This window comes from Malus domestica, chromosome 13 (genome assembly GCF_042453785.1).
Source record: "Malus domestica chromosome 13, GDT2T_hap1".
Lineage (NCBI taxonomy): Eukaryota > Viridiplantae > Streptophyta > Magnoliopsida > Rosales > Rosaceae > Malus > Malus domestica.
In genome coordinates this window covers 35,250,008-35,274,881 of record NC_091673.1, presented here as the reverse complement: position 1 = coordinate 35,274,881, position 24,874 = coordinate 35,250,008, and the positions used below count along the sequence as shown (strand labels likewise).

The window sequence follows — 24,874 nt, the reverse complement described above, 5'->3', positions numbered from 1 at the left end:
CTCTTAAGCTCATCTGGTGATAACTATCACTCCAACTATAACCTTGTCTACCTCTCTTAATAGGATATATGCTCAAGTTCTCAGATCCACCTCAATTTGATGGAATAGAGCCATCTTCATCCATACATTAACATAACAAACAAAATCCATTTAGAAGAACAACAATGTTGAAATATACTCACGAAAAGGAAACAAGGGAATGGAAAATTGCCTTGTAGTGATTTCTATAACACCGCATCAAGACGTCCTCAAGGGATAAGTAGACTTCTTTATAGTCCGCAAGCCAATTATAACCGCCAAGAAAAGCTCGAGGCTAGTCCATGTTCTGAAGATCGCTAGCATAAGAAGGAAGAGCTACGTGATGAATTGAGGGCCTAATCATGAGATGAGGTCTCGCCGTCCCTTCTAACCTGATTAAGGCTACAGGTAAAGGATTGTTGGTCCGAGGAACTACCTCCACGAGCTTCTTCGATGGAAGAACGGGAACGGAGAATGCAGAAGAATAAGTTGTAACACAGCTTAATTATGGTGGATGAGCTAGTGAAAATGCCAAAAATGGAAGTTCAGGATTAGGCTTGAGTATTTGCTGGGTGATGGCTCTAAAAGTAAGGAAGATTGAAGTTGGTGGTTCACTAACCAAGGATGATGAAACAAGTTTTATGAGGATTGTGGGCTCCAAATGAGCTGTGTGTCTTTTCCTTCGCAAGGGTCTTCTCCCCATCCCCATGACCTTTGTGCATGGCATCTGTGATCAGTAATCGTGGTTGAGAAAGGGCAACCAATGATTGTAAGAAAAAGTTGCCGGATCACTTTTTCTTCTTTCCTTTAGAAGACGGAGTGACTTTAGACTTAAAGGAACAAATCCTTCTGTAACCATCCTCGGCTTCAACCCATGATAGGTCTAGTATAGGGAATTACCAGTAGTGATTGATGGAAAGATTCTTTCCTCGATTGGAGAAGCATTAAGATGAGAGTAGCCACTTCCAGTTGCAATGTGTGGTAGGAATTTGCATTGCCTGGTGGATCAATTCCTGACGACACACCCTAATGCCTCAAACTCATTGTAGGACAATGAAAAAGAAAACCTCTAACCCTAACTCCATCAATCTCTCCCTCCCAATTCCTTTGACAGCTGGGATGTCCCTAAACCAATCCTTGTCTTGACAAGGGACATCCTGAATGTATGACTCCTAAAAGAGGCTAGGTTTGGCTAAGAAGTAGGAATGGTCAGCAAAACCATCTTGATGTTGTGCAGCATCCTAAATTCTTGAATGCCCAGGTTAGCTCTATACCACTAGTTTAGTATTCGAAGCAGATGATAAGTCTAAAGGCTGTTGGGAAAAGACTGCGAATGACATAACAAGATGCCTTTAGTAATTCGAAGAATATTGATGGCCATGTCATGGCACAGCAAGATGCCATTCAAGAACCAAGGATAAATACTAGTGTAGGGACGCTGGGGATCAGATGGTACCGGGAGCGTGGCATGAATGTCTTGACCTGGCTCCCACCAGACTTTACTTTAGCCCAAAAGATCTTTGAGGTTTTCAACTAAGGTTTGGCCATCTTCCTGGTTATGAACCCTGGTTAGTGGAAGGTTATAGGGCAAAATTTTGGGTGATTTGGTGCTCTTACTTGAAAACGCCATAGGTAAGGCTTTGGGAAAACAAAGGGAGTTTGTTAATTAGTATAACATGAAAGTTGGAGCCTTTTTTAACAACGAGTGATTTGAGGGTTCTGGTAAAATGGAAGGATAGGATCCATGGTTATATAGGCGTCATTTGACAGAATCATCTAGGGTAGAATACAAGCCACTTACTTTGGGATCAGTGAATCTGACGGTTCAAACATCATTACCTAATATTGAAGGAGATTTCTCGTTTTTTGTGTACACGTCTTAAATGAAAATCTCATCATTACAAATTTTATGGCACGATATTCAAGGACGTATGTCATGAATCCAAATGCCTCCATTTTAACGCCAAGAGTCGTAACAACACACGAAGGTAGAAGACTAAATGGTATGTATTCCATCTTACTCTGAAATGCATGGTTTTTGGACAATAATCCATTCTCAAATGGAACATGTTGCCTCTCAAATGCATAGTTAGGAGCAATTGTGGGATTTAAGGCCCGTATAAGGCTAACCTAAATACAAATACCTTAAATTTATGATCATGGACTCACCAGCTCCGCATGAAGCTGGATCTAACAAAGCAACGGTGTCACCATCACCCTATTGTAGGGCAATAAATGGAGTCCTAGTGTCACGCCTTGAACCCGGGTTGGTGGCAACCCCGTGCCTGGCGAAAGTAAAAATAAAGCTAAAATGAAATACTAAACTAATAAGGTAATCTCAGTTTATTACCCTGAAGTTTCTTGGTTTTCAACATTTCATACATCAAGTTTTTTTCCTCCCAATCTGGTACCTAAAGTCATAATTTTAGGACACTTCCATACATCCGCTAAGTTTTCCGTCACAATCTCTGTTAATTGTTGACCTAGCGCCCTCGTGGACAATGATTAGGCAACATGTGGGCACTAAAAATATAAAAATTAAGAATCTAAAAACCTAAAAAGGTTTATGTCCGGAAAAAAAAAAAAAAAGTGTTGTTTTATTAACACCCCACATCTACTTTTTCAATCAAAATTTATCTTAGTACACCCTACATACTTTCCTATACTACGCTCACACCTCAAACTTTCTAGATACACCCCACATTCTTCACATACATTCAACATTCTCTCGTTATTCATTCTCACCACACCTCCAAATTTCAAGACTCCTGTTTAACATTTAAATGCTAATTATGAGATCGACTACATGACATTCGATTGTTGGTTTATTTTACTGGTAGAGCACAAATCCAAAATTTGTATCCCTCTCTGTTACTCCTCTAGAGTCAATCTCACAAAATTTTTTACACACCCCGACCCAAAATGTCCACTAGGACTCCGAATCGAGCTGTGTTGGCCAACACCTGGAAGGTGACGAAGCCATAAAGTATAATGATGTGGAAAATGTGAATAAATTTAAACCTAAAAGTGCCTAAAGACAAGAATGCGCTGTTAGCGGGAATAAGCCCATTTCACATGCGACGTCAAAGCATAAGTAAAGTACAGTAGTGTGGGTAAGGATCATACCCTTAGAGGTAACCACATATACTGAGATTTGCCAAGAATCTTTGTCGATACGTACTTTCAGCAGCAAAAACCTGGAAGGGCGCAAAACAAAGGTGAGTGGGCCTGAAAATAAAGGTTTTAATAAAAACCTTTTGAAAACGTTATAACCCCTCGCCGTAAAACTCGTATAATTTCCCACAAAATAATAATACATACGTATATAGAAATCATGCTCGAGAGTAGTGAAAACCAAGTATATGCCATGTCAAGTATCTCAGCAATGAAATAAGTAAGTAAGGTGAAACAAATCAATGTAAAATGATATACCAACTGGAGTCACCTAACGTGACCAGTACAGCTGAACCTATAGCTCATTAACCAATTCCTGTACATGAGTCGGAACCACCTAATGTGGTCTATAAGACAGGCTGAGTGTAAATAAACATGCTCAAGTGCTACAATCACGTGAAGGTTGTGCGTAGTATTACAAGTCACCTACGAGTCAGAATGACCTAATGTCGTCTGTACGACAGGCTAGCACCTACCTTGGATCCAAGGTGAGCGTACGGTGTGGGAGGTGAACTATCACGTGAAGCCTGGCCTTGGCCTCGGGCAGAGCACTAACACCGGGGTGCAGGATAATGAGCACTAAATGCATGTAAACATAACCATACACACTGCAATCACTATCATCAAAATGTACTCACTTGAAACTTACCTGGGCGTCCGTAGCATCATGCAATAATATGCATATCTATACTAATGCATATACTAAAATGTAATGCAATTAACATGGCATTAAAAAACGGAAATCCATTTAAAACAGTTTCTGAGAAAATAGAAAACATATATACGTATATATAGAAAACCAAAAGTCCACTCACCTAGAGTCCACACTACCACTCCCTAGCACAAACAACAAGGCGTCACGAACGATCGCCGCCTAGAACAATTATCAACTCATGTCTCCGAAATCAATAGAATATGTAACTTACATATCCTATTCGTGAAGATCCATAAGTCGGATTTCTGATCCGCAAGTTTCTAATATCCTCAACTATTACGTACTATATCGTATCAAGGTTTGGTGACGATCCAATGGTTGGATCGTCGATTCATATAATTATCAAGTAGCACACCTTAATCAAACCAGATTCACAATACTCAAATCACATCATATGGATATCAAATCTTGTTGGAAATGTGCCCTAAAACCAATCATATGATGATACTTTACGGACATTTCACATGTTAAACTAATATAGTTTAATTTAAAGGGCAAAGATTATTGTTTGAAGCCATCTCATATAAATGTTATACGCTTAAACGATAAGTCCAAGGAATATGTAATTGGGAGAATGCGATCTAAAGAAGTTAGATTCATGAGACCATTCTCTTTCGTATACATATCCTAAATGTTCCTGATCATAGGATTGCCAATTGGGCATTGACAGTCCGTTAAGATCAGTACGTGCTATGTCTTCTCTTAAGATCAGTAATGCTTGAAGGATTTGACGGAGATGAGTAAGGACAATTAAATGGTTTAATTTTTTATGGCAAGAATTAATTAATATGTTAATTAATCAAACGAATAAGTTCGTTTTAAATCTTGAGTTAGTTTTGGGCCTTAAAGCCCAAATTGGGCTTCGAATCGTCAAGCTCATTAGCTTAAGTTGTATGACAACTTAACAAACAAAATTCAAGAAGCCCAAAACAGCCCAAAGGCTTGGGAAAACCGGCCATAGAGAGAGGAAGGGCCTTTTGGTCTAAAATGCATACAAAAGTTGAAAGCATAGAAGGGGTATCTTTGCTCCATCCTCATTAGGGTTTTCTAAGGATGAAAAGTGAGAAAAACTCTCTCTCTTTTCTCTCTAGAATAGCCGGCCACCATGGGAGAGTTTACTAGCATCTAACACTTCCATGGCCACTCATCTTCTTCCTCAACCATCTTTGGTGTCGGAACTTAGAGGTCTCCAACTTTGGGGACTTTTGGAGAAACCAATTCTTCCATCCATATTCAACAAGGGGTGGAGCCAAGAAGCAAAGTTCTTCCATCCACATCCATGGAGCCAAGGATTAAGGTGACAAAGGAAAGAAGGCCCTCACATGGGTGATTAACCTTTGCTAAGCAAAGAGGTGCTTCAAAGGTATAAAGTTTCTCAACTCACTTTGTTTTGAGTTGAGTCTTGGTTCACCCTTCTACTAGGCTTTGAATTTCATGGGTAATGTTTTGTTTTGAGTGCATACAAGCATGATTCCGCCTTTAATTGTTAATTGCATGCCATAGATGTTGCTCAAATGAACATGTTTCTCACAAAATTTCCTTCAAGTGGTATCAGAGCCTAGGTCTAGTAGTTGGTGAATCCTTTTGGGTTTTGTATTTTCATAGTTTATGATTTGAATGTTGTAATTGTTACAAGCTTTATTCTTGCTTCTTTGAATGTAAATTTTGTTAGAAAATTTGCCATCTCAAATGTTGTAGATGTAGTTCATATGAGCATGAATTTTGGAGCTAAAATTTGGTGCCATGTTTTTGGGGAACTTTGGCCAAATCCAGAGGGTGGATTTTTGGGTTCATGTTTGTCTTGTTAAAAGTGTTTTAAAGTGACATTAGGAACCCCTAAGTACCCTAGTATGGTAATATGTTTTGTCCCTTAAGTTTGAGAGTTTTTGGGGTGTCTTTGGGTGAAAAATGTTCATGGAGCTCTTATGGATTTTCATGGATGTTCTGCATTGTTCTTGTTATGTTCTAACCAAGAACAAAAAGGTTTGGTGTTTTGATTCAAAGTGTTTGATGTTTTTTATAAAGTTTAGTTTATGGTGGTTGGTGTGACTTTATTGTAATAAATGGTATGACATGATTTGTCCTTTTTCAATCAACACCATACCAATCACTTACACATTGTCGTTGTTTCAAGGAACCATGTTTTATGGAAATCACTTTTTCAAACCTACCCATCACCTTTCACTTTTGTTGAAAAATTCAAAAGTTTTATGACACCAACTCTCATCCAAAACAGGCCACCCTATTAAATAGGGTACTTTTGGGGCTCTTATGCAATTACATAAAGTTTTGATACTTTTGTATATTTGTACTTTGACCGGAAAGTTTACGTTTTTACGTAAAGGCCCAAAATCACTAAAGGACAAATTATTTTGCTCCTTTAATGAAGTTTTTGCATTTGTTGAAATTTTTGGGTTCTAGTTGTAATTACATGAAGTAGTGGACTTTTGTGTTTTTACAAAGGGACCCCAAAAGTTTATGTTTTGCAATATAGCCCAATAGTTGAGGTTATTGTTTTTCGGCCCAAATTAGTTGAGAACAAAATAGTTTTGTATCTTTATTTTCATTTCATTTAGCTCCATTTAAATCAATTCTATGGTTACAAAAACCAAATGAAAATGTTGTATTCAAGTTTAATTAGTTAAAGCGTTAATTAATTAAAGAAATGATGATTATGAACCTAAGCCTATGATAATTGAGCTATGTGAAAGGCCATCTCAAATTTGTTTGAACCATGGGAATGTGCAGATTAGATTTTGGTTGTAATTTGATAGGATCAAATATTGTAAAAGAGCATAAGCTCTTCTTTACTTTAAAGTAATTTGTTTTGATCAAATGTTGTAAAAGAGCATAAACTCTTCTTTACTTTGAAGTACTTCTTTCTTGCTTTATTTGATATGCATGAAAATGAAGTAGAGGGTCCAACGCCCAATAAGAAAACACGCCTTAATGTGATTAAACGAGTAACTAAAATCAATCACCATCCCTAGACCGAGATTCAACACTAGGCTCGTGTTGGATCGAATCAAAGGTTCATAGTCATCCTAAGGCCCTAAGGCAACTATATAGTCCATCAATGAATGCAAACCTTATGTTAGTAGTACCATATACTCTTGCTTTAAAAACCGTTTTACAAGCATAGTGGGAGTATCATATACAACTAAAACAATAACATGGACCAATAGTTGTAATAGGACCAAATTGTTTTAATAAGACTAAAATGCATGCTTATATGTGATGAGATCTAAAACCCTTAACCAAACCATTATTAAGTTGATAAGCGTGAGAGTGCTTTGAACACTCTTTCGTGGCCTTCCACCGTGATAGGCTCCAATCGTTTGTGACTCGTACACCGACTTCACCCTATCATGGGGGAGTACAAAGTGCCTGCTTACACTCAGGAGGAGTCCTATATGCATACATGATGTTGTGAAGGTAGGCAACAAGAATGATCAACATCATATCATTGTGAGGTGGGCTTGGTAATGGTGAGTCTCCCATACCCTACTAAGAGTTTCCTCCAAAAACTCTCGAATTCCGATGAGGGATATGAAATTTGCCAAAAATAGTGGGTGGTGCTATTTGATTTAAAGACCCGGATCAAATGGCTTAAAATCAATCAATTTATATTCGTTATGTATTTGTTTACCAATATATTTGCAAACGCTATCCAAAACTTGACAAAGAAAAGCCGAATGCTTTAGTTTCCGGACTTGGTACCACAATCTCATAGATTGTCTTAAATGGATTGTATATGTACCTAAGTAGTCTCATCCTCACAATCTTCCTGTTGATAATGTATCATTGGAAGAACATGTTAGATAAGTCTATCATAAAGAGGACAACATAAACAACCAATGCTTATTCCTTTGTTATATGAACAAAGGAACTTATGAAGATTAGCATAAAGACAAGGACACTTTTAGTGTCATAGTTCTTCACTTACAAATCATTGTATAAAGAAATAAGAGTTGTTTTGAACAACCCTTAGTTAATGCAAACACTAGTGCTTGTTTCTTTGTTAAATGAACAAAGAACTTGACAAGTAAGCACAAGGGCATGGACACTTTATGTGCCATGATTCTTCACTTACAAATTGTTGTATGAAGAAATGAGATTTGCCTTGAAAAACTCTTAAAAGTTTGTAATTATGTTTAGAACATAATGGTTGGTTGACAAAAATAGTCCATCAACATTGACTTATGATGATTTTGAATCATTGAGTGTTGAAGTGTTAAACCACTTCACGAGATGGAAACTAGGCAAGGACTTCACTTTTGTGTCCCTATCCAAATGGTTCACTAAGTTTATTGTAAACTATATAGTGAACAATAACCACACGCTCTCCAAATTGTTTGATGTGTATAACACAATTGAAATGAGTTTCAAGAGAGATAGTGAGAGTTTAGGGACCATGACTATTGTAGTTAAAGGAGAAGTCAAATGAAGAAGGCAAAATAACTCCAAGGGAACAAACTTTCTTTATGAAAGGATGGACATTTGAAGGGGTATTTGCAAGAAATGTCTTGCAAGTGTCAAGAACACACCTTTCGAAGGTGTTGTAAATTGTTCTTGAATAGTTCAAAACAGCTGGTTCTTCTACTTGAATGCTTGATTCCGTATTAGTAACTATGTTTTACAATCATTGTAAAAGCGTGGCTAATAAGAAGTAGAAGATTAATGAGAGAAGAGAAAGTACTTCACATTCGGAACATGAATGAAATGTAGATCTCTGCGAAAGCAGGTAGTACTTACTTCCTCATATGAACTACCAAAGAAAATGGAAAAACAAAGATTGTCTTTACATTCCAATTGAATAAAGGAACTTAATTCCGTATGAGAAATGGATAAATGTTTTGTTTGACAAATCATTGTTCATGATTAATGAATGATTAGATTATTGTAATCTAATTGATTATCTCTATAGTAGAGATGATATGGTAGTGTCAACTGTTTTGAATATAACGATGCTTAAAACCCATAAGGTTGCAAGATAGTGACTAATCCCAACTGAGTTGTGATACCTCTAGAACATAAATTATGAGTTGGTCATAGATGGATGCTTTGGATCGTTAGATCCGGATCCAATGCCTTCTTGTTAAAATTGTATAGAGGCAAAATGTTTGAATCTTTATTCTTTTAGAAAGGAAGAAAGAATAACAAAGTTGTTGAGGTTAATTCACTTAGATGTTAGTGGCACTTGTCCACAACATAATACTACTCATATTGTATGACATTCACCGAAGATCACTCTCGGTTGGACTATCGTTTATTTTGAATAAACACAAGTCCGAATACTTTGCAAAAGGTTTCAAAGAATGCAAGAATGTAAGTTGATGAGTAAGACGTCTAAAGTATTTACCTCCTTAGAGTTGATCCAAGGAAAGGTAACACTTTATAACAGTTTCCTTGAAAGATATCAAGAAAAGAAGCATCATAAGATAATGGATTTCTCCATTAAGAGAAGAACGAACTTGAATAAGATTTAGTTTGTTGGATGTTATCAATTACCCATATATAGGATATATACTTCTAAGACAATATAATTGTCAATTAGAAGATTTTCCAAAATTTTCATGACTCCATAGGATGTAGTTTGAAAGAAAGATAAGTCTTAATCGTGTTAAGATTTGGGGTTGTGTGCTAATAAGCAATATTTGTTTGAGAATTATCTTGTGGATATCCTTAAATTAACCTTTGGATATCACTTCTATAAACCAACTAACAAATGTTGTTTTGTTGGGTAGTTCATTGTAATCCTACAATATGATTTGCCTAAGCGCAAATGAACGAGAGATAGAACTCAAAGAATGGGTTCTTTGAGAGACAAGATGATAATCAACAAATATAACAACCTAGTTCCTACACCACAAGCTCCAAGGTAGTCGAGAAGGATTTATAAACTGTCTCAGTTGAATGGTTTGAACTTTATGACTATGTCATAGAGTTACACCTCTTAATTCGAAAGAAATAAGAATGAAAATCCTTATGACTACATTGAGTGTATATACGACATATACTCAAGGAAATGGTAAAGTACCATTTGACCCGAAATAGTGAAACCTTTAATAGCTAATTGGTAGCTTAAGGTGACTGCAATCAAAGAGATTGGTTGACTTGGAAGAAACCATCTTTGACGTAGTCTTGGTTTCAATTAATTCAAAGATTGCTAGCTACAACTAAATGGTGATTCAATGTTTGGACATAATATGGGTTTCCGAAACCATTATTAAGATAGTCTTGATAATATATGTCTAAAACTATGAATCACAAGACATGTAAGTTGTAGAGATCCATCGATCATGAATCTTAGCAAGCTAGTGGGAGCTATAAGCGTCTTATGAGAGAAAGATCGAATTGTTTGATTTCTCATAAAGATGTAAATGAATCTTTTGTTTACTATGTTTATAAAAGATTAGTGGGAGTCAATCATGTTCCTAAATTTGAATATATGTACATATATGATATATTAATTCTGGAAATGAAAAGAATACTTCTTCGTTAAAGTTATGACTTTAAACATTCTATAATGATTGAATGTATATGGGAGACATAGTCTATAAACATGGGATAGAAATCTATAATGATAGATTTCAGGATATAATTGGATTATATCAAGCCCTAATGATAGACAAAAGATGCTAGGAAGTTTCTCATATGATGATAAACTTCGATCAGAATAACAACTCTAGTGAGACTAGGAGGTAGCTCTTTTCAAAGGGAACATACCCTTTGACTCCCAAAGAAATAATGCGTAAATAGAATCCTTTATGTATACGCAGAAAGGTGATTTATGTATATCATATTGTATGAAAAACGTTGATATGAGTTGTACCAATATCGGTACAAGACGATATCAATGCAAGCCCAGGATCATAACCATGGCAACTGTCAAGTGAATCCTTAAGTATTTGAGAAATAATAAAGGATGGATTCCTCAAGAATGAGGAAGAATTAGAGTAACATTATGGAAGCGTAAATGTATTAGATTATGAATCTAATCCATCATTGGATGTTTCTTCATTATGAATGAAGAGATAATCAGATATCTCTTTATTATGACTAAAGAGATATTTGGATGGAAACATTAAAAGTAATGACTTTAGTGTGTTCCATTGTGAATGCAAAATATATTTCCATATAGAAGCTTACAACAATGTTGTTTGGATGAGAAAGTTCATTCATGAACTCTCTATTCGGTTCCAACCATAAAGTTTCTCTAGTGTACTAACACTACGACACTAATGGGGCAATAGCTCAAGCCAGGGAACCAAGGTCTCATCATGATTCGAACTCAAATGAGAGACTAAACCACATGATTAAGAATCATGTATAATGGTGATGTCGTTATTCTCAAGGTTGCTTCTATGGATAACATATAGATATCCATTGTCTAGGCCTACTACTCAGCCATTTTTGAAATGACTACAGAAGAGGTATCATCATTGATGACCAAGCTGATTGGCTCTAGTGCAAGTGGGAGATGGTTGGAAATGTGCCCTAAAACCAATCATGTGATGATACTTCATGGACATTTCACATGTTAAACTAATATAGTTTAATTTAAAGGGCAAAGATTATTGTTTGAAACCGTCTCATATAAATGTTATACACTTAAACGATAAGTCCAAGGAATATGTAATGGGGACAATGCGATCTAAAGAAGTTAGATTCATGAGACCATTCTCTTTCGTAAACATTTCCTAAACGTTCCTGATCATAGGATTGCCAATTGGGCATTGACAATCCGTGAAGATCAGTACGTGCTATGTCTTCTCTTAGGGAGAGTGACTGGTCTCGAGTCATTGGTGCGACTAACACCAAGACAAGTACGTAGGTGCTCAATAGAGAATGAGTTCACTAAACGCGATCAACAAGGAGTTCTCATACTCATGTCACATGAGAACTCATGGTTGGGATAATGCAAAGTAATCCTTTGACCTGAGGCATCATAGTTGTCTTGTGGTTAGGTCCTTGATCTTTGACTATGTCAAAGTCACTCTATCCAAGGGTGTCCACGACATAGTTGGGGTTAAGCCACTTAGCCATGGAGGCAAGTGAACGCGCAACAAGGGATCTCTAACCTTCAAACTGTTTGAGGGAGAATACTCTATGATATGATTAAGAATCTCTCGCCAGAGTATGAATGAGATTTAGGAAGTCGTTCCAAATCACATTCAAGGTAATCATATAAGTAAATGAATCACATTGGATAGTAGACATGAATAAACTATCAAACCAAATAATGTGGTCAAGAGTATTGTATTAGAGAAAGACCGTATTGCATTGTAATCCTAAACTGAATAGGTTCTCCACCTCTTCTGATTAGCTTGGGTAACCATGACATACAGCTAGGTGTCACTCATTGTTTGTGGAAGCCCTAAACGTGTATAATAACTAAAGGGAGAATTGAAACTTACTTTCAATTCACAATCGATTTGAAAGAGTTCTAATCGCCCACTGCCTCGCTAAAATGAACCTAATGGATCGCGCACCATGTAAGGTAATGCTTGAAGCATTTGACGGAGATGAGTAAGCACAATTAAATGGTTTAATTGTTTATGGCAAGTATTAAGTAATATGTTAATTAATTAAACGAATAAGTTCGTTTTAAACCTTGAGTTAGTTTTGGGCCTTAAAGCCCAAATTGGGCTTCAAATCATCAAGCCCATTAGTAGTTGTATGAAAACTTAACAAATAAAATTCAAGAAGCCCAAAACAGCACAAAGGCTTGGGAAAACCTGTCATAGAGAGAGGAAGGGCCTTTTGGTCCAAAATGCATTCAAAAGTTGAAAGCATAGAAGAGGTATCTTTGCTCCATCCTCATTAGGGTTTTCTAAGGATGAAAAGTGAGAAAAACTCTCTCTCTTTTCTCTCTAGAATAGCCAGCCACCATTGGAGAGTTTACTAGCATCTAACACTTCCATGGCCACTCATCTTCTTCCTCAACCATCTTTGGTGTCGGAACTTAGAGGTCTCCAACTTTGGGGACTTTTGGAGAAACCAATTCTTCCATCCATATCCAAGAAGGCATGGAGACAAGAAGCAAAGTTCCTCCATCCACATCCATAGAGCCAAGGATTAAGGTGACAAAGGAAAGAAGGCCATCACATGGGTGATTAACCTTTGCTAAGCAAAGAGGTGCTTCAAAGGTATAAAGTTTCTCAACTCACTTTGTTTTGAGTTGAGTCTTGGTTCACCCTTGTACTAGGCCTTGAATTTCATGGGTAATGTTTTGTTTTGAGTGCATACAAGCATGATTCCGCCTTTAATTGTTAATTGCATGCCATAGATGTTGCTCAAATGAACATGTTTCTCACAAAATTTCCTTCAAATCTGAGATTAGGATATCAATTTAGTGTAAAATAGCATCGGCGGCCCACTGGCCACGCGCCGCTGCAGGTGGCGGTCGACCACCCCGACTCACCGGAAAATTCAACTATTTCTAAAAATTACCAAATTTTCCAGGAATAAAGATCTCAGTGAGTAGATCAACTTTCATACCTATGACTAAGGCCAATTTAGCTGGGAAAGGCTTCAATTTAAATCAAACCCGTCCGAAACCCTAGAAAGGGTGAGCTTCAATTCTCCTTCATCGATGTTCCACCGCCCCTAAAATTGATTGGGCTTTGTTTCTAGGTTCATGAAGAGTCTATTGGTGGTGTTAATTGAATGAAAACATTTCAGGTTTGATGGACCTTTGCCGAGGGTCCTCACGGCCCCCATTGTGACGACCCGTCCCTAATTTTCCTATGTAATTTCTCTCCGAGTATGTGTTTTGACGACTATGCCTTACTGGCAAATGACGTGGACTTATTCTTATCGCTTTCCATTTTATTTCTCGCTATCGCATTTAAATTGTACACGCTAGTACGAGTAGACGTAGATTTTAAAGTGTAAAAATATCTACTTCGGATAGATTTCGATTTCCTTTTACTGTAGGAAATATAGAAATCTATCCCTTGGATTCTTTTTAAAACCCATCCCGTGCACTCTCTGCATCACTCCACTTTCAGCCATCCTATCCCATCTTTTCCTTATATTCTGTCCCCCTCTATCAGAAAAAGCAAAGCAAATTTCAAAAACCTCACTCTCTCTCTTCTCCCTCTCCCACGCCACATTCTTCTTCTTCTTCCTCTGCAACTCCATGAGCAAGCTCCAAAACTTATAGATCGAACAAACAAACTACATCATCATGCTCATCTCAGCCCCACGATCACGACCATACCCTTGGTTCGCGTGTTGACCGAGTTTTGAACGTCCAACTCGGAAGGTCCGACTCGGCGAGTTCGATACTACGGTTTTCAAGCCATGCATGGCTAAGGTAAGCCTTAAGAAACCCTTAGAACCTTCATTTCACTTCTATGGGTTGTTATTGATCCTTTTTTTGTGTTTTGAACGTATGGTTTTACCCAAAAACTCAAGAAGAATGAGAACCCGAAGTTTTTCGTACAAGAACCGTGGCCATTTAGTCATTTTCAAACCATTTGTCTGGTCAACCTCGACCACAACTGGACTTCTTCTAGGTACAATCTTGTTCTCTACATTCCTAACTTCAAAATGGCTTTTGAATCACTGAGTTTGGTTAAGTAACGAGTTAGAAATCAACTCTGGAAGTTGGGAAGAAAATTTTAGTTTTCTGGAAAATTTCAGCCGTGGTCGTTTGGCCACTTTCAGACCAACTTTCTAAACAACACGGACTATATTCAAACTTTCTGTAAATTGGGATCCGTAGATCACATTCCTAGCTTTAATTTGTATTTTGTAGAAGTGAATTTGGTTGAGAATCGAGCTCGTTATGGGCTCTGGAAGTTGACCCAAAAATCTGCAAAACTGCAGATTTTCGCGAAGAAGGCGAGTACAGTGTACTCGCGGGGGCGCGTGGACCGCCACTTTGGGCGGCGCGTGGGGGCGCGTCCAGCCTCCGGCCGGAGCGTGGTTGGTACGTACGCGTTCGTGACGTCGAGTAGATCGATTTCATATATTTATACCCAAGGTTTGAGCAAAATATGGGCGTTTTATTTAGGTTTCTGTTATGTGCTTTAATTAATGTTATTTAGCTATTTCACATATAGGGGAAACTTATTCCGAGGATTTTCGAGGTCAAGCTAGACTCGGGGGCTACGACCTAGCGACGTACTTGTGAGTGGGCAGTTTCTTTATACGTATATATATATTTATAGTTTCCATAAATGCATATTTATGTCACTTTTACGCCTACATTGCCTAGTATCATTATTGTGATATAAATTGTGATAAATGCTGCTATATGATTGTGATATTACTGTCATGGCATGCAGACGTGCTTGTGTACATGCTCATCTTGCTGCACCAGGTGTTAGTACTCGCCCCAGGGCCAGGGCCAGTCCTTCACGTGTATGTTCACATCCGCACCGTTCGCTCACCTTGGATCCAAGTTTAGGTGCCAGTCTTGTCAGGTAGATTGCATTAGGCGATCCAACTTGTATGTGATGTGCTTTTGCACCAGTTTTCACGTGATCATAGTACTAGAGCATATTAATTACACCCAGTCCTGTTCGTGTCAGAAACCATCTGTCCGAACTTGTGTGTCAGCTTAGATGGATGAGCACTTAGTTATATTGATTATCACTTGATTATGATTATTATTGTGGCATACGATACATCATTGATTTGGCATAATTCTGGTTATATGGTTGATATTTTGGATTTTCATACTTACGTAGTATGTTTTGAGGAAACTATACTTGTTTTACGGCGAGGGGTTAGTATATTCAAAGATAAAGGTTTTCTTATAAGCATTGTTTTACTGACCCACTCAACTTTGTTTTTCGCCCCTCTAGGACCTAGATAGCTGTACTCTCTGTGGCGCTCGAGGAATCACAGCAGTTCTGACATTTCCTTCTATTTAGACGTATGAACTTATCACTACTATGTAATAAGTGTACTTTGGTTGCCTTGACTACTCTTTTGTAGTCTCACTGTCTATTACGCTCTGAATAATTGCAGTGGGTTCAAACCACGAATTGCGCACTCTTTCACTGTTTAGTCCTAATTAGTTTTAATTTTATTCACTTTTTGCATCACTTACCCTTATGGTTACGTCACCTCACGATGACGGCCAGCATGCTTCGACCTTTCCAGGTCGGGGTGTGTCACCCATGGTTCCCGCCGGGATGTTTTCTCCAAAATACAACCAAATTCATTATAATTTTAGGTGGAAAAGGAAGAGGGAGGGTGGTGGAATGTTTTACAGGTGATGCATGGCAGCGATTCGCCGGAAAAAGCGCCTAAAAAGGCGACAGAAGGTGTGGAGGAGCCGGGTTGGGTACGGGTCTAGGGGAACAGGTTCGGTTCCCCTCCTTCTCGTCCCTCCCTTCCCTCATTTCTCTCTTCTTTGATTGGTCACCCTCACCTCTCTCTTTTTCTGATTCGCCTCACCTCTCCCTCCTTTCTCACCTTTATTTCCTATCTCCACCGGCCATCTTTGATTCCTTTTAATTTGGGCCACACACGTGGCTCCACTAGATTTTGCTCCAAAAATCTGGAGCTTTCTAGAAATAAATAAATTTACAATTTTTCCCTCGACTTCATTCGTTAATATCTCATTCGTTATAACTTCAAATCACGATCTGTTTATGCCCACGCGTTCGTAAAGACAAGTACTACGATGATACGCCAAGAAAATGAATCTTACGTAACTCGACAAAGTAGTCAACAAAAGTCAATGCATTTGCCTCGAAGGGCATTTTCGAAAATTCACTTTTTAAAATTATAAAAATCATAATAATTGGGGTCATTACAATTTTGACCCAAAAAAGAATGATAGGACATGGGTGAATTTGTTTTTTTTCAAAATTATAATAGGTTCAATTCTTTTTACTGTACAAAACTTAAAAGAAAGTAGTGCCAACTGCCAAGTTTACCACTTAGAGAAAAATTTGTTTATATTATAATGGATTTATTCTTTTTTTTTTTTTTTTTGAGAAATCAAAAATTTGTTTTGGAGTAGTTATAAATTTTGATAATAAAAGAATGTTGTTGTTCTTACAAAATCCATAATGAAGTACGTCTGGTTACGAATTCGTAACATTTTTTTATTTTTAGGTTTTAGGTTTCTATCAATTTGGGGCTTTTTGTCAATTAGGGGTTTTAGGATTTTAGGGTTCGGGTTTAGACAACCAATGTTAGGGTTCATATTAGTAAATAATTTGTGTATTCAATTTCTTTTAAAATTTTTGGGGCTACATGGTCATTTCATGTTAAAATACATGAGTGATTTAATAATACATATTTATGTGGGGTGTATTCAACAATATGTGGAGTGCTAATAAAAAAAACCCTTAAAAGGTGAAGGATCTAAGCCCAGAACTGTTGGAAATGTGCCCTAAAGCCAATCATATGATGATACTTTACGAACATTTCACATGTTAAACTAATCTAATTTAATACAAAGGGCAAAGATTATTGTTTAAAGTTGTCTCATATAAATGTTATATGCTTAAACGATAAGTCCAAGGAATATGCAATTGCGAGAATGTAATCTAAAGAAGTTCGATTCATGAGACCATTCTTTTTCGTATACATATGCTAAACATTCTTAATCATAGGATTGCCAATTGGGCATTGACAGTCTGGTAAGATCAGTATGTGCTATGTCTTTTCTTGGAAAGAGTGACTGGTTTCGAGTCATTGGTGTGACTGACACCAAAACAAGCATGTAGGTGCTCAATAGAAAATGAGTCCACTGAACATGATCAACAAGGAGTTCTCATACTCATGTCACATGAAAACTCATAGTTCGGATAATGCAAAGTAGTCATTTGACCTGAGGCATCATAGTTGTCTTATGGTTAGGTCCTTGATCTTTGACTATGTCAAAGTCACTCCGTCAAAGGGTGTCCACGACATAGTTGGGGTTAAGCCATTTAGCCATGGAGGCAAGTGAATGCACAACAAAGGATCTCTAACCTTCAAACCGTTTGAGGGAGAATACTCTATGATATGATTAAAAATCTCTAGCCAGAGTATGAATCAGATTTAGGAATTCGTTTCAAATCACATTCAAGGTAATCATATAAATAAAAGAATCACATTGTATAGAAGACATGAATAAACTATCAAATCAAACAATGTGGTCAAGAGTATTGTACTAGAGAAATACCGTATTGTATTGTAATCCCAAACTGAATAGGTTCTCCACCTCTTCTGATTAGCTTGGGTAGCCATGACATATTGCTAAGTGTCACTCATGGTTCGTTGAAGCCTTAGAGGTGTATACTCACTAAAGGGAGAATTGAAAAGTAAGTTTCAATTTACAATCGATTTGAAGAGTTCTAATTGCCGACTGCTTCGCTAAAATGAACCAAATGGATCGTACACTGTGTAAGGTAGAGATTGAAGAAATAACGGAGATAAGTAAGGATAATTAAATGGTTTAATTATTTATGGCTAGGATTTATTAATATGTTAATTAATCAAACAAATAAGTTCATTTTAGACATCGGGTTAGTTTTGGGCCTCAATGCCCAATGGGCTTCAAATGTCAAGTCCAATAACTCAAGTTGTATGACAGCTTGAAAACACAAAGAGCTATAGAAAGGAAATTATAACCCATTTTCTAATAAGGGTTTTCTAAAGAGAACAACAAAAAAAGCTATATCTTCTCTTAGGGAGGCCGGCCACCCTAGGAAGAATGGACTAGCATCTATTTCTTCCTAGGTCACTCATATCTTTCTCAATGCTCTCCTTGGTGTGGAAACTTAGAGGTTCCCTTTCTTGGGAACTTGGAGAATCCATTCCTTCATCCATATCCAAGAAGTCATGGAGCCAAGACGCAAAGTTCCTCCATCCACATCCATGGAGCTAAGAAGCAAGGGGACTAAGGAAAGAAGACCCTCACATGGATGAATATCCTTTGCTAAGCAAAGAGGTGCTTTAAAGATTTGAGTGGAGTCTTAGTTCACCACAACTACTACTAGGCCTTGAATTTCATGGGTAAATTTTTAATTTTTTTTTTTTAGTGCATACAAGCATGATTCCGCCTTAAATTGTTAATTGCATGCATAGATGATGCTCAAATGAACTTGTTTTCACAAATGATTCCTTTAAGAACCCCTATTCCAAATCCTTGATGCTAAGAGGTGTATTTAATTAGGATTTTGAGGGATTTTAATTCGTTTAATGAATCTAAGGGTATTCAATCTGAATTTTAAGTGATTCTCTAAAATTCAATGTGTATTCAATCAGGATTTTAAGATAGTTTATTAAAATCCTTATAAATCTAGGTGTATTCAATTAGAATTATAAAGAAATTTATGACATTCCATGTGTATTCAATTAAAATTTGAATTTAAAGAATTTGGAAAAGTTGAGGAATTAGAGGGAATTGGAGAGATTTTGTAGTGTATATTAAGAATCCACAAATCTCACCTCTCACCATGAGATTTCGAAATAATTGAATCAAAATTTTACATTGAATATCTACAAATCAGTTAAAACTCCATAAAAATCCATGGATTTATAAATTCATTAAAATATCTCAAATTCCCAATTGAATACACATCTCAATACTTGGTGGCCATGCCTCTAGCTTCCCCACAAGCATACCAGAACAAACTGGCTTCCCCGGTGATGAAGGGTCCAGATCCTAGACCCGGTAGTTTCTGACACGACACGAAAATAACGGGTTTCGGGTCAACATGATAACCTATCGGGTCATTATCGGGTGAACTGTTAAGAACCCGTTAAGAAAAAAATTATTTTGATAATTTTAAAGTTTAATTACTAAAAGATTTATTATAAAATACAATAGCCATATTAATATATACAATATATTCTATTATGAGAGTTCCTTATTATCATTACTAGGATAAATTTTACTTAACATGTTGTTGTCCAAAATTAAAATAAACTAATATACTATTTGTATAGGCAAGAACTAATAAGACATACATACAAGTATGAAAAATGTGAAAGAATATATAAACACTCGTGATTCATCACTATTCCTCCATGAATAAATAATGGTTACAATTACATTATCGTTTAGATTTTTAAAATCTTCCAAACCTTCATAAATAATATTTTTTATTTGAAGGAAAAATTAATAAAATTAATAATAATTATTGTAGAAGTGTAAAAAATGTAAAAGAAATATACAATCACTCATAGTGACAAACTTTACAACTTGTATGAAGGGGTCAGCTTCGAAATCCAACACTATAATTCATAAACCTTAAATTTATATTTAACCATCAATTGTCATTTACGCTTTATTATTCTTACTGAATTTCATTTTTTAAATTTTCTTTTTTGAAAACATGATCATCTGGCAGATGTAAGAAGATGAACGGTTCAGATCTTTGATATCACGTTTCGATATTTACAATTAACTGAAATATAAGTCGATATCATATAGTTTGTCGAAACTTTATAAATATCAAACAATATTTTCACTAACCGTAAAACTCTAAATATAATATCAACGATCCAAACCGTTAATCTTTCTGCATCCTCTAATAGGTCAAGTTTTCAAAAAAGAAAATCTAAAAAAACAAAATTTGATGAGAACAATGAAGCGTAAATGTAAACAACAATCAACGGTTAAATTTTGATCTATGGTTTATATGATTATAGTGGCGAATTTCGAAGTTAAGCTCTTCATGAACGTTGTAAAACTTGTCATTACGAGAGTTTATATATTTTTTCTATATTTTTTTACACTTCTACATGAATTAAAAAACTATTAAAGACTTTAGGTAAATTAAAATATACTTAAAAGAAAATTGTGTTTTTATGTTTTGGATGTGACAATATGGTATGTATATACTTATTTAGCATTATATTTTTCATTTGATTATTTATTGATTTAAAATATATTTTTCTTAACAGGTAACGGGTCGGGTCATATTGCCTGTTAATATTATCGGATTGATTTCGGATCGGGTCATTTTACCTGTGTATTTTAACAGATGTTACACGACACGACCCCTTAAGATATTGGGTATGACACGAAAATGATACGAATACGAAAAATACGACACGAATGTCAGGTTTACCAAATCCTGACGGAAGGGAACTGAGGGATTCGAAGGGCTCAGGTTAGGTCCTCGAATCTTCTGATCAACGTGAGGAACCAGGTCAAGATCTCCGATTTCGGAGTGAGTCGGATTTTGGCTCATACCATTGACCCCTGCAGTTTTTCCGCCAAATCAGACGAATTGTGGCACTCAATTAATTCAGAAGATGGGAACATACTTATGCGGTCAACTAACGATGTGAAAGATGTTCGTCAGTTGGAGAATGAGAGCTCTGGAGTGAGTCCAAAATTTGAATCAAGGATCGAACTCCTTCCTTTTCGAGGCGTCATGCTTTTTACCGAACCTGGGGGGAAGGTCTTCGACGGTCCGCGACAGCACGTTTCTTGGGTGGTGGTGGTGGTGGTTTGATTGGGACTCGAGATGACCAAATTATGGTTAAGGGCTTGTGGGTTTTGAGGGGTGGAGGCTGAGAGAGGAGTGGAAGGAGCAATTTTTTTGTTTTTCATTTTAATTTTATTTATTTATTATTTTTAATTTTTAATATTCACATGGAGTCATGTTAACACGTGACGCACAGTCACTGTCCACGTGAATGCCACATTATCAGCTAGCAGATGTTCTGATAGAAAACATAACGGATGTATAAAAATGTCTCATAATTATGACTTTAGGTACCAGATTGGAACTAAAAAAAAACTTGATGTATGAAATGTTAAAAACCAAGAAACTTCAGGGTAGTAAACTGATATTATCCCTTTATTTTATTACTTTGTACACCTTGTAAGCTTTTCAAATTATTTTTATAAGAGAGATTTAGTTTTTCATTTTATTTTTATTTGTACTTTCGCCAGGCACGGATTTTTTTTTAATTTTTTTATTTTTTATAAACCCTTAGATTTCAAGGTCATAAACTGAGTTTAAATTGAAATTAACCCTTAAATAAAACCCTTAGATTTCTCTTCTAATAGAACCTCAGCTCGTCTACCTTCGTTAATCTCATACCAAACCTGCAAGGTCTAAAATGCATAAGGTGAGCAAAATCATAGCTTAGTAGGGACATAAGTCTTATCAAGGACAATTGTTAAGGCTAAACCGAGTGTCATGTAACACGTAATCAACTATAACATATTATCATTGATCACTATTTAATTGATAAACCATGAATGCAACTTAACTTCAATTACCAATACTATTTAATTGATAAACCATGATTGCATCGTTACTTCAATTACCCCAACCCGTTATTCTATATAATAAAACACACGAACCTGCATGTCCCATACCCTACATGTTACAACAATAGTCGAATGTTCTATTATACAAACTTACCCCCATAACTCAATCATCCCAAATTCCCCATTTTGTTGGTCACCTTGTTCTCCTCTCGGCCGCTAGAGTCCCCACTACTTCATACCATTCCAATAATTACACTTTTCTCGCCCTTGCAGGTCCCAACGAGAGTTGAACTCAACCACACAAAATATAGTTTCCTTTTCATTACCCAATCTCTGAATATACCAATAAAAACAATATGAAATGTTATATGCATATAATTATCAACATTATCACAACATCCACATTATTGAAAATAACAATAATATCAAAACAGTTATATCAGTTATAAACATATTAAGTATAACTCATATTTCACAAAGCTTAAATAAGACAAACACCTAATAGTGATAAGCAAACACCCCAATAGCGATAAGTTCCCCAAGAAACCCTTCCAAAGCTAAACGAAGATCTACGTCACTACCAACAAAGCTAAATTTCTTGATCACTCCTAACACTGTATTTCTTCCATTCTATTTTCTTTTCTAAAATCCTTCTCTAAACATATATAATATATACACACAAGTACATACATATTATATTTACACCAACCTCCACGTAAAAATAAAAAATAAATAAAAAAATAAACAGTTCATACTTGCATTAATAGCATGCACTAGAAATATTGCCCGCACGTTGCTGCAGGAATAGAAATCACATGAAAAAATGTTTCAAAGCTATAATATATTGTTACAGAATGTTAATGTTATCTAGACCGAAAGATGTTTGAACTTATTGAAAGAATTTTTACATGAAGAGCATAAATTGGATGAATGAAGCTTTTGAAATTCTTTAAACCACTCTGAATAGCATTACCTGTGAATGATTGATTGTGTAACAAAAATTAGTAAAAGAGTATAATAGATGAAACTTTCATATGTATAATTCAAACTTCTACACATTTATCCGTACTTTACAAATTGCTAGAAACTGCTAAGATAACAATTGGTATCACATAATTGGTATGCTATTAAACATAATGAATTCCATGAAGCAAAAAAAAAAATGATATGCAATTTTAACTTACGATGCTAAAGAAGCTCTATAAGAGTAGTTGGGTCCTCTGTGTTTTATCCATCAAAGGCATTGCAACAGTAGATCCTGGAAACTATAAAAATCCATCCAGTCAAGAGACAAAATTCAATAGTTATGGGTAAAGTGAATATGGAACCACAAATGTAAGATATACTTGACAAATTTGCAAATTCATTACAATTTCAACTGAATTTCCAACTTGATTTTCTCGCTTAAAAATCTTAATCTGCAAAACCAAATTAGTTTTACCAAGCATTCAAAAATAAAATCAAGTAAAGGAAAAGATCAATTGAATAACCTGAATAAGTTGAAGCATTCATACCTCAATTTAATTTCTAGCTTAAAATTTATGGTATGCAAAACCAACTCAGTTTTTGTCACAACCCGTGCCAGAATTACATTATCGTTGATGTGAAAAGACGAAATTACCCTTAACTGTTGCTAAGGTATGTGTGACATATTAATTTGAATATTGCATACCTTCCTAATTCTTGGAAGAAATTGAGTTGGATTAAAAAATTGTTTGTATTTTGTGTGGTTAGGGGAAATTCACACACAAAACAAACCCCTCACTCTTCCTCTCTCTCCTATCCCGTATATCTCTCTTCCCTCTCAGTTTCTCTCTCTCTCTCTCCCTTCGAACTGTACGAACACATTCGCCCACGATCATCCGAGCACGGATCGAGGGTTTCAAGGGTACCATTGTACTCGTGAGGACCCTACGAACTCACCCATACCCATTTCAGGTAAGAAATCTTTCGATTTCACGTTGAAAACCTGAGGTCCGATTTGAGTACCGTTCACGAACTTTGTAATGGTTGGTTTTGAGGACAATCCAAGCTCATAGTGAGCTTTAGGAGGTTTTCACGAGGCTCGGGGATGTTCGTTTGAAGGTTTTGGACGTCGGGATCACAAGGTTCGAAGGTGGCCGATTTTGGACGTCGGGATCACAAGGTTCGAAGGATTTGGAAGTTTTTAAAGGTATAGCCTTCTTCCTCTCATAATTTGTGAAGTTTTGGTGAAAATTTCATGGAAAACGATTGAGAATTGAGGGAGAAAAGGGCGATTGCAGGTTTGCCCAGTTTCCGACGCTGGCGAGTTTTTCCGGCGACTGGACGTAGAGAATGACGTGCGTGGGGGCGCGTGGACCCGTGCCTATCCCGGCGCGTGGGGGCGCGTGGCAAGTCCAAAAATTATTTTAAAAATACCTCGACGTCCGTGACGTCGAGTAGGTCACTGTGGTATATTCATATACCCAATCTGAGCATCGTATGATAAGTTATTACGCATTGTCGGTTATGTACTTTAAATAACGTTTTTGTAGTTGTTACGCATATAGGTGATACCTATCCCTAGGACGAGCGCATTCAAGGACGTCACGGGGGTTACGACTCTTCGACTTACCAATGAGTGGGCAGTATTTTCTGTATTTACCTATATACTATTGATTATTCCCAGAAATTGAATTTAAATGAAAGTGTGTTTTAAAATGCCATGCATGCATATTATGAAATACGTGAATTAGTATTTGATGCATATATATATGTGAATTGGTGTCGTGGACGCACAAATGAGTATC

At 36.5% G+C, this 24,874-nt stretch overlaps 1 long non-coding RNA gene across 1 annotated transcript; it reads left to right on the top strand.

The window, feature by feature from the left end:
* Positions 1-14,969: 14,969 nt before the first annotated feature.
* Positions 14,970-15,607, top strand: LOC139190402 (uncharacterized). The gene is made up of 2 exons (XR_011574652.1): positions 14,970-15,049; positions 15,208-15,607. It is a non-coding gene; the product is annotated as an uncharacterized lncRNA (long non-coding RNA).
* The last annotated feature ends 9,267 nt before the right edge of the window (positions 15,608-24,874 follow it).